The sequence below is a fragment of the Dermochelys coriacea genome, chromosome 7 (genome assembly GCF_009764565.3).
Source record: "Dermochelys coriacea isolate rDerCor1 chromosome 7, rDerCor1.pri.v4, whole genome shotgun sequence".
NCBI classification, from domain to species: Eukaryota; Metazoa; Chordata; order Testudines; family Dermochelyidae; genus Dermochelys; species Dermochelys coriacea.
This window is the reverse complement of record NC_050074.1, coordinates 93292572-93309163: the sequence shown is the minus strand read 5'-3', so window position 1 is coordinate 93309163 and position 16592 is coordinate 93292572. Positions and strand designations below refer to the sequence as shown.

General features: G+C 40.7%; 1 long non-coding RNA gene across 1 annotated transcript in view; it reads right to left on the bottom strand.

Moving 5' to 3' along the window:
- Positions 1-226: 226 nt before the first annotated feature.
- The window catches only part of LOC119858830, a 66239-nt gene continuing 49873 nt past the window's right edge, over positions 227-16592 (bottom strand). Inside the window, exons 3-4 of the long non-coding RNA XR_006282976.1 lie at positions 5308-5718; positions 227-854 (exon numbers count right to left, since the gene is read on the bottom strand). This is a non-coding gene — a long non-coding RNA (uncharacterized LOC119858830). The remainder of the gene's footprint in view (positions 855-5307; positions 5719-16592) is intronic.

Genomic DNA, 16592 nt, shown 5'->3' with positions numbered 1-16592 from the left:
TTATTTTACTCTGCAAGTCAGCCTACTGAAGTCAGTGGGATTTCTCTAGAGTAAGAATGAATAAATGTGGCAATAGCTGGCCCAGAATAAGATAGTACTTAATGTGAGAAAAGGTTGTCCTAATTTATTTAGCAGCATCTATGTCAAAGTCTGGGACTTCACAATTTTTAAAACAATATTATTGAGCACAACATTTTAATAATCTAACATTCATTGAGCTTCCCATACAAATAGTAAAATCAAACTAGCCTCTCCCCCCAATAACCACTCAAACACAAACACAAAATATCCCAACATCTTAATCTGCTTGCTCCCCTATGCCCAAGAAAAGATGGGTCATACAGCACATCCTGGAGTTAACAAATCTGAGCTCTGATGGGGAAGCAAATTCCATAGCTGTGGATTCTTCATGGAAAATGTCCTGCCAACGCCTACCTCTCCTTTCAGTCAAGTGGGTTCTAGCTACCTCTAATTGGATGGAAGATCAGACCAGTTCACAGGTATTATGCACCTTTTTGTGAAAGAAGAGTCTCATTTAATTTGACTGGTAAGGGGCTATACTTTTGAAGTCATGATTTTAAGACTTGGCCATAGTGGACAGTACAGTGATTATTGTAATCCTAGTTAGTCACAGTTCTGTTACAATGGATTTAATCTACGTCTCTAAGGCTCCATTTTCAAAGAGTGTGGACAAAACACATGTAAATATTTGCATGTGTGAAAAGTATATTTACATTTTCAAAAGATGTAATAGTTGCACAGTAGATTTTAAAAATACTTATCTATATTCATCTTTGTGTGCTTGTCCTCTGGCACTCATGTTTCTTTTGTGATTTTCCAAGTTTCAGGATTACCTGAAGAAGATAATGATGATGAAAAGGTTTCAGTACATGCTTTGCCTGTTTAACATGAAGTTATTTCTCCAAGTTCCTAAATTTTGATTTTTTCCAGTTAGAAAATCATCTTTTTGTGGAATTACCAGTGCCAATAAAAATTAATGTGCATTGCTACTCCTTTGTAACCATTCTCTGGGTGATCCACTGCATCTGTGCAGAAAACAAAGAGCATTCAGCAAACTAGCCATGTGCTTACACTTTTAAAGCCAGATCCTGCGATTTCACTGAATTAAATTGGACCCCACCTGTACGGAATGACTATTCACAAGATGAAAGAATTGTACGATCTATACATAACATCAAATGTTCACTGTTTAATCATTTTGCCCCTTAAGAACTGTAATATTTGAAGATTCCTTGTCTATATTGTTTCATAGTATCTCATTACCCATTTCTCCCTAAAAACATACTTTACTATATTCAGTCATGGCAAATCCATGGATAAGAATGCCATAACAATCTCTTTACTAGTCAAGATTTAATAACCCATATTTAACATTCTATGAAATGCAAATGTTTCTAGCCTTCAAAATTTAGCAATATTCAGCCCTTTCTGATAAGGTGAGAATATACGAGGAAGCTGAGTTAATTTATCTGGCTTTCAGGGAGATCTTGATAAAGAATAGTCTATCGGTAGGTTTTGAAATAATGCCAGCTGGAGCATACTCTGCCACAGTGACCTCTGTGTTGCTCCGCTAGTCCCCTTCTCCCTGGCAGTATGACTTCTTCAGAAAGCATGTAACAATTGGCTAGATAGCCCAGAGGATGATCAGTAGCAGAAATGAAAAAGACAAAGTGGTTCATAGAGCTTTGAGCTGTACCAACTCTCTCCTGGAATTCCATACAGAAATTTGTAAGAGTTTTGCAGGTGAGAGTGCCATGACCAGTCCCATGCTCCTCCCTTCCAGCTCCAAACCTCCGGGAACCCCTTCCACAGGGAGAAATGGAGGGGGAAGTGCTACAGAGGTGACAATATAGCTGCTATACATTATTGGAAAGGTCACACATTCCCCATCATTATTTGATGAGAAATTTGGCATTAAGTCTCCTCTTCTCCCCCTCCAACTGTCCTTGATGACCAGAAAACATATTCTCTATTTCATATTTGTCTTTTGGAAAACTTGTTTCATAGCTAACATACCAAAACTTAGGAACCCACTTTCTCATCTAATCAAGTATGGTGTTTGATCCAAAATTTTCATGTTTTATAAAGAAATAGTTGTGTGTAGTACAAAAGTTAACAGAATTTGGTTTATTATTTCTAAATGTTGGATTCCCATTGTGACCCAAAGTGAGTCAATTCTTTCTCAGTAAAAGGTCTCTAGTGCGGGGAAAATGAGGTAATTGTTATATCTAGAAAATGTGGGTTTGCACACTGGACAAGATAATATGGCCAATGTAGTACAAGTTGAGAAATACACAATTTTACTGACATTGGAATGGTCCATCTCCCTGGGATCTGAAGGTATATGGGGTCTTCATATCATCATTCCATCTTCCTCTCCCTTCCCAGAAGGTGGTGAAGAATGCAATGTCACCACTGTAGCACTTCCCCCTCCATTTCTCCCTGTGGAAGGGGTTCCCGGAGGTTTGGAGCTGGAAGGGAGGAGCATGGGACTGGTCATGGCACTCTCACCTGCAAAACTCTTACAAATTTCTGTATGGAATTCCAGGAGAGAGTTGGTACAGCTCAAAGCTCTATTAACCACTTTGTCTTTTTCATTTCTGCTACTGATCATCCTCTGGGCTATCTAGCCAATTGTTACATGCTTTCTGAAGAAGTCATACTGACAGGGAGAAGGGGACTAGCGGAGCAACATAGAGGTCAGAGACATGGTGCATCACCTTCCCATTCTAGGAACTCCAAATCCCCTGGAGACCATGAATTAGAGTAAACACTGTGAGGTAAATCTCAGAATATTCCTGTCCCTCAGGAATCTCTCTTGTGGGTTTCTCCACAGAAGGGGAGAGTTGGTCTGTATGTTGTCAATATTGACAGATTCATAGATTCCCAGGTCAGAAGGGACCACTGTGATCACATAGACTAATTTCCTGTATACCTCAGGCCATAGAACTTCCCCTAAATAATTCCTGGGCGTATCTTTTAGAAAAAACATCCAATCTTGATTTAAAAATTGTCAACCACAACCCTGGGTAAATTGTTCCAATGGCTAATTACTCTTCCTTAAAAATGTACACCTTATTTCCAGTTTGAATTTGTCTAGCTTCAATCTCCAGCCATTGGATTATGTTACACTTTTCTCTGCTAGATTGAAAAGTTCATTATTAAATATTTGTTCCCCATGTAGACACTTATAGACTGCAATCTAGTCACCCCTTAGCATTCTCTTTGTGAAGTTAAATAGATTGATCTCTTTGAGTCTATAATTATAAGGCATGATTTCTAATCCTTTAATCATTCTTATGGCTTTTCTGAACCCTCTTCAGTTTATCAGTATCTTTCTTGAATTGTATTCAGGCTGTGGTTGCACCAATGCCAAATCTAGAAGTAAAATAACTTCTCTGCTTCTACTAGAGATTCCCATGTTTATGCGTCCCAGGATCACATTAGCTCTTTTCACCACAGCATTATATTGGGAGCTCATGTTCAGCTGATTATCCACCACAACCCCCAAATCTTTTTCAGAGCCACTGAGTACCAGGATAAGAGTCCTCTGTCCTGTAAGTACAGCCTACATTCTTTGTTGCTAGGGATTGATGTCAGGCTGAGAAACCTATAATTACCCAGGTCATCCTGTTTACCCTTTTTAAAATAGTGCTCCAAGATTTTTTGAAAATTAACATTACTGGTCCAGGAAGCTCTTCAACCAGCACTTTTCAAACTCTTGGATGCAAGTTATCTGTACCTGTTGATTTTAAAATGTCTAATTTTAGTAGCTTCTGTTTAACATCCTCTAGAGATACTAGTGGAATGGAAAAAGTGTTATCATCACAGTATAATGAGACTATATCACCTTTTCCCCCCAAAATACAAAATAGAAAAAAATATTGAACACTTCTGCCTTTTCTGCATCATTACTGATAATTCTACATTTCCATTTAGTATTGAACCAATATCATTGTCAAGATTCTTTTTGTTCCTAATATACTTAAACAACTCGTTATTGTCCTTAATTCTGCTGCTTAGATTTCTCCTTGTGCCCCTTGGGCGTACCTTATCAATTTTATATGATTCCTAACTTCTGATTTATATTCATTACTATCAACTTCCCCTCTCTTCCATTTGTTACAGTTTTCTTTTAATTTTTAATACCTGCCTTCACTTCCCCTCTAAACCAGGCCAATTTTTTAACCAGCATGGCCTTCTTCCTCCATTGTGGCTTTTGGAGAATCTAGTAAGGAGTTCTTAAATGATTCACAATTATCGTTTAAATTTTTCTGATTAAATTCTTCCTCCCAGATGGTTTGGCTCATAATTGTTTTCAGCTTTGTGAAACTGGCCCAATTAAAGCACCAAATATATAAAATACTGATTTGGAATTTATTCTGCTTGCACATTATAAATGTGATCAAGTCATGATCACTTGTACCTAAACTACCATTAATTTTTAGTTTTGTGAACAGTTCCTCTTTATCTGCTAGGACAAGGTCTAATAATAATTCCTCCATGTTGGCAGCAACATTTTCTGAGTTAGGATATTGTCATCTATTACATTTAGAAGTTCCAAGGACGTTGTAGTATGGCAGTATGAGACCTCCAGCATGAGTCATTCAAAAGTCCCCCAGTGATCAGGCAGCTTTTTTCCCTATCCTTCATAGATAGGTGCGTTAGAAGCCAGTTACCCTGTTCCCTAACGTGATTTGCTAGTCTGTTGCAGACATTAACTAGTATCCATCCTGTGCTTTATCTGTTAGGACATTGATTCCTAAGCATTCAAGATCATTTTCTTCTGAGCTATCTGTGACTTGGAAAGAGAAAATGCTATTTTTGACATAAAGTGCCACTACGCCCACTTTTGCCCACTTGGTCCTTCATAAATAGGTTATAACCACTGATTTTAACATTCCAATTGTGAGACTCATCCCACCAGGTTTGAGTAAAACCAACTAGATCAAATTTATGCTAATAAATGAGCAATTCCAATTCCTCTTGTTTCCCAGGCTCCTAGCATTGTGTATAGGCAATTCAAGAATTATTTCTCTTTGTGTCCTTTGGTTCCCTGATTAATTAATTTTGTTCTCAACATCTCAATTTTGTGCTAATATCTTCCCTTTTTTTACCCTCCCTTTTTTCTGTTAGTTCAAGCCTCTCCTGACTACTCTAGTCAGCCTGTCCCCAAGAAGATTGGTTCCCCTTCTACCGAAGTGGAGGCCATCCAAACTATACCTCCTCCTCTTCCCAAAGGAGGTGGACCAATGTCCCACAAAACCAAAACTCTACACAACTTACCTAGCTAACAATCTTCTGCTGACTGTCTTCCTCCACTTGTAGAACATGAAGAATCTCAGACACGATCATTTCAAAATTATTCTTCTTCAGCATGCCTCTGAATTCCTCGAAGTCATCTACTATCTGCAAGATATCCCGCAATGCACTGTCATTATTGCCGATATGAACAACTGCCAGTGGATCCTCACCTATCAACTTCAGAAGCCTATCCAGTCTTAGAGTGGCATCCTGTGTCTTGGCTCCAGGAAGGCAGCACACTGTCCTGTTGTCCATCTGTCCCTTGCAGAAGGTTTTTTCGATTCTTCTGAGTATTGCATCTCTAAGGTGGATGGTTGGATAACTCTTTGCAGACAAGCTTGATTTTCTTGGAGGAAGAGTTTTTGGCCCTTTTTGAACCAACTGAGGCCTAATCTGTAGAATCATGGACATATCACAGAGACAATCATTGAGGCACATGAGACCATATGGATGTACATACATTCTACTTCAGGATCTTCCATTCACTTCTGCTATAGCATGGAGGCTCCCACTGCAGGTAACCTCATAAAAGATCCTAAAAACTGTCCAGTGTGAGGTACTGTCCAAGAGTGTGCCAACTCCTTTAGAAATTCCCCAATTCCAGTCCTTTACAAGAGCTGGGCACTGGCACAGGAATTCCATCCTCCCCTGCAGATGTTCATGCCTCATCCTGCAGGTGTGAAATCTCTGCTCTTCCCAAACATGTGTGTGATTTTAAAAATGAAAAACCTATGTGAAGACTAAATTCTGCAGAAATTCTCCAAGCCTGAAAGTTTGATTAAAGTTATTGGGTTAATGATTAAAAAAAGTATTGTGTAACTGAATGTGCAAGTTTCAGAGTAGCAGCCGTGTTAGTCTGTATTCGCAAAAAGAAAAGGAGTACTTGTGGCACCTTAGAGACTAACAAATTTATTAGAGCATAAGCTTTCGTGAAGTGAGCTGTAGCTCACGAAAGCTTATGCTCTAATAAATTTGTTAGTCTCTAAGGTGCCACAAGTACTCCTTTTCTTTTTGTGAATGTGCAAGCACTCAGTCACCTAACCACTGACAAGAGTAGAATTTGACACTGGGGCCGAGATTCACTAGTACACTCTGATTACTTTGTGCCACTACAGTTTAACCAGCTAGCTAAGCTATCTTTATGGCTGATTTGCATTAAAACATAAAGTATCCACAACCAATTGATGAATCTGGCCCTGGATAGTCACAGTGAGTTGGCACTAATAAACATGGGTTTTTCTGTAACCATGGCACCTTAAGAAACATACCAGTTCTTAAAAGCTGTCATAAATTCATAAAACTGCGAGCAGTGGTATAAACATTCAAGAACTTCTAAAGACATTTTCCTAAAACAATGCCTTCTGCTGGATTGAATTTCAGATCTAGCTAGGTATTTGTGATTATGTTGCCCTTCTGTCTGTGACCACAAAATTGTTCATAACTGACTGAGATTATTGGTCACACTATTCACAGCTTGTAGAGATTCTCTTTTAGCCTGATTCAGCCATTGTTATTTAACATGATTTTTTCTCTTTAAAAAAATTCATATCACAACATAAACTCTAGATCTTTCACAATGGCCATCAAAACAGATGAGCTATTCTGATCTGCTGTAAGCACTGATCATGCCCTTTATGATTTTTAAAAAGAAAAGGAGTACTTGTAGCACCTTAGAGACTAACAAATTTATTTGAGCATAAGCTTTCGAGAGCTACAGCTCACTTCATCGGATGCATTCAGTGGAAAATACAGTGGGGAGATTTTATATACATAGAGAACATGAAACAATGGGTGTTACCATACACACTGTAACAAGAGTGATTAGGTAAGGTGAGCTATTACTAACAGGAGAGCTGGGGCTGAAGTGGGGGCCCCCGCTCTCCTGCTGGTAATAGCTCACCTTACCTGATCACTCTCTTTACAGTGAGTATGGTAACACCCATTGTTTCATGTTCTCTATGTATATAAAATCTCCCCACTGTATTTTCCACTGAATGCATCCGATGAAGTGAGCTGTAGCTCACGAAAGCTTATGCTCAAATAAATTCATTAGTCTCTAAGATGCCACAAGTACTCCTTTTCTTTTTGTGGATACAGACTAACATGGCTGCTATTCTGAAACCTATCTTTATGATTTTTAGACTCCATCTCTAGTTCAAATCCTAGAAATATAAGGGTGATATATCCTGTCTATCTCAGGGTCAGGTTACCTTCATATATGAAAAGCATGGTTTAATATAGTAGATCAAGCAGTACACATGAACAGGAGACATTTTTAAAGTAATATTACATATTATAATATGGTTCATAATGTTATATATTAAAATTTTGTGACTAAGTTAAAGTACTTCTTAGAGGTTATATCCAAAAAAGGAAAAGAAAACATTTTGTGCTTGTGACTTGAGTTGACACATGACATATTGCAGTAACCTTCCAGGGCAAAGAATTACAGCCTAGTATTCAACAGATATAATTAAGAATGTATGACTTAAGTACCAGCTGAATAGCAATGGTTAGACATGATACCATTGAAGTGAGAATGTTGTGGTTGGTTTTGATTCCCATCTAGGGAGTTTTAATATGTTCCTAAAAATACTCTGTGCTGGGTGCATGTAAATAAGGAGTGCTATCACATGCAGAAAGGAAAGACAGAGTGTAAGTCATCACAGGAGAGGAGGGAACCATAGGAGAGGGAAATCTTATAACAAAAAAATTAAAGTAAAGCTTTGAGTAGCTAACAAAACAAGTCAGTACTTGGTTCAAATTTCTATCCCCCATTCCCTGGGATGAATAGTTATCTATAATTAGAAATGAGTCATATGTAAATAGAACAGTGTGTATATATTTGCACCATATAAAATTCCATTTTATTGCTATACACAATGCATGCTCATCTATTGAGGATGTTGTAATGGGACCTCTCTTCCCCTCTTTTGTTCTGGGGGAGGAGTCATTTATTACTATCTTAATTTGAGGCAGCAGTTAAAGAGGAATCAATATTTTGACAACATTTTTCAAAAAGCTCCCATGGCCCTTTTGTTATTGTGGTTAAGGTCAGCAGCGTTCTAAATACATGAAATAAAAACCTTCATTTAGGATGCTGTTAAGCTACACAATCAAATATTCAAAGGAGAGGAACAATTTAGGCAATTTATATTTTTCTAAGAAAATATATTTGCAATGGAGAAAAAGTAGTAAACAGGATACTCTGGATAAAGGATTCTGGAACAAATATGATTAGATAGCAGAAAATGCCTCAGTCAGAGGGAGATACAGAGTTAAATCATGCCCACTTCATTCACATAACTAGTCTCAAACTACTATAATTATTTGCTTTTTAAGTCACTAGCTATATTACTGAAGAAAACTAAATCTTCTGTTCTAATGTTTCTACTGTTGAATATTACTATAATAATTCTATTAATGACATATTTATTATTCTATTTAGAATATCAGATCAGGCGGATATGGGGATGAGGGGCTGTAGAGTGTTCCAAGGTGAATGTTTGGATATAGGGATACAATTTAGTCAAACAGTGAAACTTATGCTTTGAGACGCCATGCTCTAACTCATTCTGAACATTACTCTGGTGAATTTCCCCTTATCTGTACTAATGTGAATTTAGTATCAATAGAATACACAAAGGAAAAGTAAACAAAAATTTATAACAGGTGCACAAAATGAAGGAAGGAACTGTTTATTTGCTCTTCCCCTAGAAGTAGTATGGCATGTAACATTGTAGAGTCATGAGGGTGGATCCAGTAATCTGGCCTATGTAATTCCATGCCAAAATGTTTACAATATCTGATATGTACAGTATTGTATAGCCAAAAAAATATGCTGGGCACATATAATTGCTTATCTTGTTGAACATAACACTAGGCAAACACTAGTGGGGTTAGATTTGCCCAGAGTAATCACTTATTTGTCATAAATACAGTCATGAGAGATCATCTTAGGGATGGATCTGAAAGGAACGGAAAGATGTGATGACAAATGTAAAAGAATACAAAAGCTATATATGGATTAAATGTCAATTATTTTAATTATGTACTTCTAGCAAATATTTTCCCTTTTAATATACAATAAGTTTATTTGAATAATTATTAAATATTTTAGTAAAGTAACTATTTCTTATGACCATTTCTTAAAACAATTTTTTTAAAATTTCCCATTGTTATCTGTGATACATAAATAAATTGTGTAATTATATATACAGTCACTAAAAAGTGATATTTATATGCAAAAAGTACTTTTTAGAGTTTTTAGGTTTTTATTTTCTTTTATACTATTCAAGAAGCACATAAGCTAAATGTCTTAACAAAATTACTTACAAGTGGGCTAAACGATATTGTTCTCAGTTGTAAATTTTCTCAGTTGTAAATTGACGTAACGCTTATAAGAACCTAGATGTGTAATCTGAAAAGACTCTTAAATGTTATCTCACATGTAGGCTCTCTCCATGAAGAATCATGGATCACATCACTACATTCAGAAAAAAAACTTTGATAGGGAATAATGGAACTATTGTTCACTGAGAAAATGGTTTAAAACTTTTTATTCCAATCCATAAGAAGCAATATTCCAAAAGATTCTCAATCTGCCCATTATATTTAAAAAAGGTTTACAGGAAGGGGTGCACCATCAATATATCAGCAGCTGTGTTAAGACAACAGAGCATAGACACCATCTTTATGAGTGGCTGGGGGGTGCTCAACCCCCGCTTCACCCCAGGCCCTGTCCCTACTCCAAACCCCCACCCCACCTCTTCCCATCCCTGTTCCGTCCCTGCCTCTTCTCGCCTCTGCCCTACCTCATTCCGCCCACTCGCCCGAGCACACCCTGACCTCACTCTTCCCCCTAGCGCCTGCTGAACACCGCTGAACAGCTGATTGCAGTGGATGGAGGTGCTGAGAGACAGGGGGAAGAGCTAATTGGCGGGGCCTGCCAGTGGGCACGAGACGCTGAGGGGGAGGGGGAGGAACTGATGGGGAGGCTGCGCTGGATGCTGAGCACCCACTAGATTTTTTTCCTTGGGTGCTCCAGCCCCGGAGCACCCCTGGAGTTGGCACCTATGCAACAAAGTATAGTAAAGTTATAAGATGATCTATTGAAAACAAAATACATCTATTCTAGATGCTGACAATGTTCTCCTGTGTATGGCTGAGTATCTGATTTCCCCCCCACACACACCCCTACCCACACTTGGGATATACAATGTAAGCCCAATGGCCAGAAGCTCCAGAGGGGAAAAGAGCTTTTTACTCCCTCCATTGGTGAAAGTGGAAAAGTGCTGCCATAGAGAGCTTCATTGGCTTAGGCTACAGTGAATCACCATTTATCACCACAAAATTTACTATTATTATTTATTTATATTATTATAGTGCCTAGGAGCCCTAGTCATGCAGGAGGACCACATTGATCTATGTTCATACAGTGCCTAGCACAAGAGTAACAAAAGGTTTTCACTGTAAGTGTAAGAACAGAGACAACATATGGACAAGGACAGATGAGGGGAGTACAAAGAAACAATGAGAAAATATCGGTCAGCGTGATAGGCAGTAATCTGAGCAGTGGGCTCTTAGAGAGCCTCAGCAAAGATAAAGAACTCTTTGTGGCAAAGAGCTCATTTCCAAACAGCTAGAAGTGGACTCTGCTCAAAAGTCCTAAGTTCTCTTGACTCCCTTCCCATAGGTTCTCCACAACAAGAGATGACACAGATCGAGGCCAGCAGCAGACCTGAATGGACTCTGTGGAGGTCTCACCAGCTCAGCTCCTTGACAAAGATGAATCTCTAACTATTAGATGACAGAATGAGACCTAATGTGGGGGACAGATTACCATTCAGCTGCCTACTGCAGGGATCTTACAGCTGCTTCGGAAGCAGCTAGTACTGGCCACTGTCAGAGACAGAGTATTGGATTAGATGGAACTTGGGTTTGATCCAGTCTTGCAATTCTCACATTCAGATCAGTCAAAGCTAGTTGGATTAACCATAAAACTGAGTCTCCATTCCAACTGACATGCAACTAATTAATTAATTTCAGACACAAATTCTGCCACTCTCTCTTCAAAGCATAAAAAGTCTTAAGCTTCATTTAATTAAGCTCCTTAGGGCAGGGGCCATGTGTCCCATGTGTTCGTACAGTGCCAGGCATAACTGAGTCCTGATCCTGATTGGGGCCTCTGTGTGCTACCCCAGCGTTACGCTGCCAGTCCACACGCCAGCTTCTGCCAAGGTCTGTAGGCCTCAATGAACATTGACAAATGGATAGGTGAAAACCAGTCTGGTTCACCTGTGTGATAGTACTGTTAAAATAGGTATTCGGTTTATAAGAATGTGTTTAGTGATTAGACTTCATGAAATGCTTGTGAGTTGCTGCATGCATTAATCTCACTTATGATATCTGCTTCCGATGTTATCAGGTAATATTTAAGTCTTTGATCTAAAACCGTAAACCCCTGCAGTTAGGAGAGAAGCATTACCAGGTATGAAATGCTAGTTTACCTCAAGAAGTGTCATCTTCTCTACAACAAAAGAAGATTTATAGACACCAACAAGCCTTTGTGGCACATCAGTGGACAAAAGACTTTGTTGAGTCCTCTCCCCACACCTACTAAAAGAAAATATGCCCAAACACTCGTCCCATCAGCTTGAACTTTGAGGGGAAGGGAATAAAAATTCTTGTTAAGAAAACACTGTTAACCATATGCTGCTTGGACTTTAGGGAGAGGGGAAGACTTCTAAGCCTAAGCAAGGGATCTCTGGCTGCTTAGCGTGGGTTAGCCCTAAAGGACATATAGAACTTGCACATTACAGCAGCTTCTATTATTTTTGAAATCTAAGACTGACACACACAAATGAGTTAACGTTTACCGCCTTTAACCTTGTAAATAAAACCATATTTACACTTACTGATACAGCTGTGCTGCTGTAAGATCGCTCATGTAGCCGTATTATGTCGACAGGAGAGAACACTCCCGTCAACATAATAAAGCCAGCTTAATGAACAGTGGCAGCTATGTTGGCGGGAGAGCATCTCCTGCCGACATAGTGCTGTGCACACGAGCCCTTATGCCAGCAAAACTTACGTCGCTGTAAGGGGATGTTTTTTCACACCATGATTGACAAAAGTTTTGCCAACACAAGTGCTAGTGTAGATGTGGCCTAATTCTCTTATTTCTCTTTTCCTAGTTAATAAATTTTTAGTTAGTTTATTACAGGATTGGCTACAAGTGCTGCCTTTGGTGTAAGATTTGAGGCCTGGCCTACATTAAAAAATTAGGTTGCTGGTCTACATTAAAAAGTTAGGTTAGGAAGCTGCCTTAAGTCGAACTGTTAATGTATGTATCTACACTATCGGGTCCTTTACGCCGACATAAATTGCCTCTAATGTTGACTTCTGTAATCCACCCCTGCAAGAGGCATAGCACTTAATTTGGTTTTCATGACTGCGAGATAGTGCAGACACAGTGTTGTGTAATTCGACTTAACTGGCCTCTAGGTGGTGTCCCGCAATGCTCATCTGTGACCGCTCTGGAGATCATTCTCAACTCTGCTGCATTGCAGCCAGGTACACAGGAAACAGCCCCTACCTGGTTAAAGCCCCAGGAATTTTTGATTTCCCATTTCCTGTTTGATCAGCATTGGGAGCATGCCAGCTTGACTATGGAGACTACACGCCCCAAACACACTCCAGCCTGGTCTGCATACGAGGTGGTGGATCTCATCGCTGTGTGGGGAAGAGAGTCTGTGGAGGCAGAGCTCCGATCCAGCAGAAGAAACATTGACATCTATGCAAAGATCGCTCATGGAATGGGGGAGAAGGGCTACACGAGGGACACAGAGCAGTGTCATGTGAAAATGAAAGAACTTCGCCAAGCATACCAGAAGGCATGGGAGGCGAATAGTCATTCTGGTGCTGAACTCCATAGATGCCGGTTCTACAACAAGCTGCATGTGATTCTCGATTCCCTATTAGCACCCCCACAAGCAACATGGACTCCTCACAGATGTGTGAGTCTAGGGACAACAAAGAGGATGAGGAAGAGGAGGAGAATGGGAGACAGGTGAGCGGTGGATCCATTCTCCCCGAGAGCCAGGAAATATTTTTAACCCTGGAGCCGTGGGTTGCAGGACACCACAGTGACTGACCGTGGTGCCAGGGAAGGCACCTCTGGTGAGTATACAGTTATAATCAAAGTCCAGTTAAACTTTAACAAGCACACACATTCGGTGGTATTGCATGTTTACTGTGAAGAAAAAGCAAGGTGCTATGGTTCTCTGCTTACAAGAGGCAGCTCCAGCTATGCAGAGGGTGGCCCCCGGAAAAGACTGTTTATGTAGTCTGGGATAGCCCAGGAATCCTCCATGGATATCTCTAGGAAACTTTCATGGAGGTACTCTGCAATCCTTTGGAGCAGTTTTCTGGGTAGGACAGTCTTATTTCTTCCACCATGGTAGGACACTTTCCCATGCAACTCATGAATTAATTCTGCTGGCATCGTTGCGGTACACGGCATAGGAGGATAAGGACTGGGTTTATACCCAGACGCTTGCAGTATCTCCTTCCTTTCCGCCTCTGTTAACCTCAGGAGACTCATATCACATAGGGTCGTCTAGGGGAAACGAAGAAGAAAAAAAGAAGTTATCATTAAAAGTGCCCTTACAAGAAAAAAAAAAAAAGGGAATGTAGACCCCCTCCCCCCCACACACACATTCTGGGTCACAAAACCACGTGGCTGCTAATGTACCTTTACTGTGCTCAGCATGGGTCAGCAAGTAGTTTAAAGTGGTTGGTAGGGGACTGAGGACGCACATGAGAGATTCTGCAAATTCGGAGTGAAAATGTTCCCCTCCCCCATTCGTAAACAGCTTCCCGTGGTGCTATGGGGAAGGGCCATTGTTTGACTAGCTCCCGACATAAGCCTGCCATAAACTTCATTAAAAGTTCAGTCACCCATGATCCGAAGGGGGGGGGCCTACTCACCATGGGCTTTAGCCGGGGAGGGGCTGTTTCCTGTGTACCTGGCTGCAATGCAGCAAAAAAGGGTGTTTTTTTTAATGAAAGTGGTCTTGCTATGGAAAGATTTTATTCATGTACAATGGCTCCTTTATTTTTTCCCATGACTGTCAGCTGGAAATGTGTCCTTCAGTGTGTCATCAACACCTGAAAGCAGACTTTTGCTGATTAGAAGGAGGAGAAAGAGAACGGAGGAGGACATGCTCACCAAGATAATGAATGCCTCCGGGACAACTGACACAGAGCTGAGAGCGTGGAGCATTTCACTAACCGAGAAGTTAGACATGGACATGGAGAGCAGGAAAGCTTCCAATGAGCGAGAGCATGCAGTGCAGGATAAGATGCTTCAGATTATGAGGGCCCAAGTAGACATGTTGAGGCATCTGGTTGAACTGCAGGAACAGAAGCATGAAGTTAAAGTCCCTCTGCAAACTCTGATGGACAGCCAGCCAGCATCGCCTGGTGCAGAATCACCCTCCCCCAACTATTCCATGAGGCGTGGGTGAAAAGTCCATTATCCCTTTCACTTATCTCAGGGGGAGGGTACAAGGAACAGAAAGCTCCCATTCCAGACCATTGATGGTCTGGAATGCGGTGTTATGTTACACAGCTGAAAATGTTTCTCCTGTTCCAACTTTACAATCCCTTTTCCCCAAAGTTACCTTTTTTTCTGTTCTCCTTCTTACTTTATGTTTGTTAAAAAAAGTAAATGGATTCAAGAAATAAATGTTCTTTATTGAGTAGAAGCAGTGGGCTTGGGTGGGGGGTTGGCTTTACAGGGACAGTGATATAAGACAGGTGAAGGTTTGGAAAAGCACAATGCAGAAAAGCAACTCACATTACTGTAACTCATTATTGTAACAGCTTTTTAAAGCCTCGAGGATATGCAGCACCCCTTGCTGTGCTCTTCTTATTGCCCTGTGTCTGGCTGCTCAAAAAAGGCTGCCATGTGATCTGTCTCAACTGCCCACCCCTGCAGAAAATTTCCCCCCTTTTATTCACAGATATTATGTAGCACAGATCAGGCAGCTATAACCATGGGGATGTTCTCTTCACTAAGGTCCAACCTTGTTCGTAAACTTCTCCAGCGCCCTTTCAAACAACCAAAGGCACATTCAACCATCTTTCTGCACTTGCTGAGCCTATTGTTGAAACGCTCCTTACTGCTGTCCAAACAGCCAGTGTATGGCTTCATGAGCCACGGGAGCAAGGCGTAGGCTGGGTCCCCTGGGATAACTATAGGCATCTCAACGTCCTCAGTATTCATTTTGTGGTCTGGAAAGAAAGTCCTGGATTGCATCTTTTTGAACAGACCCGAGTTCCTACAGATGTGTGCTTCATGAGCCTTTCCCAACCATCCTATGTTGATGTCAGTGAAATGCCCCCTGTGATCCACCAGCACTTGCAACACTATTGAAAAGTATCACTTTCGGTTTATGTACTCTTTGGCAAAGTGGTCTGGTGCCAAGATGGAGATATGCATGCCATCTATCGCCCCACCGCAATTAGGAAACCCCATTGTGGCAAAACCATCCACTATGTCCTGCACATTTCCCAGACTCACTACCCTTCGTAGCATAAGTCAATTAATGGCCCTGCACACTTGGAGCACAGCAATTCCCATGGTTGATTTACCTACTCCAAATTGATTCCCCATTGACGGGTAACTGTCTGGAGTTGCAAGCTTCCATATAGCGATTGCCACTTGCTTCTTCGCTGTCAGAGCAGCTCTCATTTTTGTGTTGCTGAACTGAAGGGCAGGGGAAAGCTCTGAACAAAGTTCCTGGAGGGTAGCCTTCCTCATTCAAAAGTTCTGCAGCCACTGCTTGTCATCCCATACCTGCAAACCAATGTGGTCCCATCAGTCAGTGCTTGCTTCACGGGACCAGAAACATCACTCAACAGAGTGCAGCTGCTCTGTGATTGCCAGCAGCAACTGTTAATTGTTTTTTTCAGTGGCTTGCAGCAGGGCTGCTTGCAGGATATCGTTATGTTCCGCGCGGCAGACCCTACTTCAGCTCTGGAAATACTGCAGAAGAAGGTGCAAGGGGTTTGAGATGCTCACAGCAAGAGTGCACAACTGAACAGGCTCCATGCTTCTGGGGTTATGGTGTATCTGTGGCAGTTTTAAGGTGCGAAAACCACTGGGTTGTTCGCCACTGAGCACAGTGCATCATGGGATGCTGACACAATGTTTCCATTCTCCCCTGACAATGTTTTGGTCCCAGGAGGCATTGCACAAA